At 38.9% G+C, this 2,920-nt stretch overlaps 1 non-coding gene across 1 annotated transcript; it reads right to left on the reverse strand.

The window, feature by feature from the left end:
- Positions 1-1,972: 1,972 nt before the first annotated feature.
- LOC112787862 (small nucleolar RNA R71) lies at positions 1,973-2,080 on the reverse strand. Its single transcript, XR_003195250.1, has one exon. It is a non-coding gene; the product is annotated as a small nucleolar RNA R71 (small nucleolar RNA).
- Between the last annotated feature and the right edge of the window lie 840 nt (positions 2,081-2,920).

Raw genomic sequence — 2,920 nt, forward strand, 5'->3', positions numbered from 1 at the left:
TTTGGTGGCAATTACTATGCTTTAGTTATTGTTGATGATTACTCTCGATTTACATGGACCTTGTTTCTAGCAAACAAGAGTGATGCATTTCGAGCATTCAAAAGATTAGCCAAAGTTATTCAAAATGAAAAGAATTTGCATATATCATCTATTAGAAGTGATCATGGTGGAGAATTTGAAAACAATCTTTTTGAAACTTTTTGTGAAGAAAATGGCATTGAGCATAATTTTTCCTCTCCTAGAACACCACAACAAAATGGTGTGGTTGAAAGGAAAAATCGTCATTTAGAAGAAATGGCGAGAACTATGCTCAATGAGGCTAATATTCCTAAGTACTTTTGGGCGGATGCGGTTAGTACCGCGTGTTATGTTATGAATAGGATTATCATTCGACCTATTCTTAAGAAAACACCGTACGAATTGTACAAAGGAAGAAAGCCAAATATTTCCCACCTTCACGTCTTTGGCTGTAAATGCTTTATTCTAAATAATGGAAAAGATAACTTAGGCAAATTTGATGCTAAGGCTGATGAAGGAATCTTCTTAGGCTACTCTTTAACTAGCAAAGCTTTTAGAGTATATAATAAACGCATCATGACTATGGAAGAAAGTATTCATATCGCTTTTGATGAAACTAACCGTTGTTATGCTAGAAAAGATTTTGATGAAAATGTAGAAAACTTTGATTCACTAAATTTGAATGGTGAAGACAAAGAAAAAGATTTAAATAAAGCCTCTACAACAAAGGATAATGTTCAAGTTGAAGAAATTGCACCATCACAAGCACAAATAAATGCACTTCCAAAGGACTGGCGTACTTCAAAGGATCATCCTCTAGACAACGTCATTGGTAATGTTTCGAAAGGGGTAACAACTCGATCCTAGTAAGTGGGTTGCAACTTGTGAACAGATTTGGCATTCCAACTTGTTTGACTTTCCCTTACCTAGTAAAGGATAACCAAACAGAACAACCATTAATTATAAATTAATCTTACAATCACTCCATCAATAGTAGAAATTCTAACCAATCAACTCCCAGTCAAGGATTTTATTCATATTATTTAAATTTCCTCAATTTACATTCCAATTTACTTAGCTCAACTTCTTGGAACATCTGATTAATAAGATAGCACACTTTTCTGCAACTCGTTGGGAGACGACCTGGGACTTAAAACTCCCAGTAATTTTTAATTTAACTCTCTGTGACATATTTCTAAATTGATAGGCAGATTTTCGGTGAGTTAAGAACTATACTTGCAACGTAACCAATTTAATAATTTTTAATTCACCAGCTTCTGCATCTCATCAATTTTTGGCGCCGTTGCCGGGGAGTTGCAATAGAGTGCTAAATTTATTAATTGGAATTTATTTATTTGCATTTTATTTTATTTTGCTACTATGAGCTGCATGTTTCTTCCGTCAAATGACGCGTTCACTTCCTGATCTGCGCTTGCTAATATTCGATCCTGAAATTGAAAGGACAATTTCACGAATAAGGCGAGAACAGCGTCGGTTAGCCCGCTCTGAGGGCGGATCTGAAAGTGAATCTGAGGAAGAAACCAGCCCCCGTTCTACTGATTCAGTTGTTTTACGTGCAGAAAATATGGCAGCTAGGAGAGTTTCCATCCAGGAGGAAGGAGCTCCTGATTTTACAATGTAACCGTTTCAAGCGCATCATCCAGCGGTAGCTACAGATTTTGAAATAAAGACCACACTGCTAAATTTGATGCCCAAGTTTCATGGCCTACCTGCTCAAGAGCCTATCAAGCACTTGAGAGATTTCCAGGCAGCCTGTTCTACTATCAGGCGTGATGGCACTGATGAAACTTTAATTCTGCTGAAAGCTTTCCCATTTTCTCTTGAGGGAAAAGCAAGAGAGTGGTACTACACTCAGTCTCTAGCAAATGTATCCAACTGGGATACACTCAGAAAGGAGTTTCTGGAGAAATTCTTTCCATCTGAAGTTACTGATAAACTGAGGAAGGATATCTCTACAATTGTTCAGGATGACAATGAGACTCTCTTTGAATACTGGGAGCGCTTCAATAATCTTCTGGAAGCATGCCCCCACCACATGATTAACAAGATCGTGTTACTCAGCTATATCACACAGGGTATGAGGCCCCAAGATAATACCACATTGGAAAGTGCCAGCAACGGGTCTATGAAGAAGTACAAGACCACTGATGAAGCTTGGCAATTGATCAGTGATTTAGCTGAATCTACTAGGAACCACAGACAGAAGCAAGGCCGTTCAAAAGCTGTTGCAGAAGTATCTTCTAGCAGAGAGACTGCTGCTCTAACTCAAAGCATCTGTGAAATGACCAACTTGCTGAAGCAAATGCAGTTGAATCAACAAGCTCAGCAAGCTCAACCTCCTCCACCACAGCAAAACCAACAACTAGTCCCACAAAGAATTTGCGGAATCTGTGCTGATTATAGCCATTACACCGATGAATGCCCGCAGCTCCAACAAGAAGACAACATGGTGGCATCCACTCACAACTTCTATGACCGCCCCAACCAAGGGTACAATCAAGGTGGAAATAATAACCATGGATAGCAGGACAATTCAAACCAGAATTGGAGGGACAACAATAACAGGGGAGGCAGAGATAATCAGGAAAATCAGAGGTGGAATAATAACAACAACAGGCAGCAAAATCAACCTTACAGAGCACCTCACCTAAGGCAAAACCAAGGACCACAGAACAATCAGCAGCAAACCTCTCAATTTACTCATTCTTCTTTATCTTCTAATGAAGATCTACTACAATCTTTTGAGAAAAGACAACAGACCATGGAAAGTAACATCATGAATAGTATTAACGCCAGTCTGAATGGTCTCACCTCTACTCTGCAAGCTTTTATGACACAGCTTGGATCAGCACAAAATTCCAGTAACCAACCTTCAAGCACC

This window comes from Arachis hypogaea, chromosome 20 (assembly GCF_003086295.3).
Source record: "Arachis hypogaea cultivar Tifrunner chromosome 20, arahy.Tifrunner.gnm2.J5K5, whole genome shotgun sequence".
NCBI classification, from domain to species: Eukaryota; Viridiplantae; Streptophyta; class Magnoliopsida; order Fabales; family Fabaceae; genus Arachis; species Arachis hypogaea.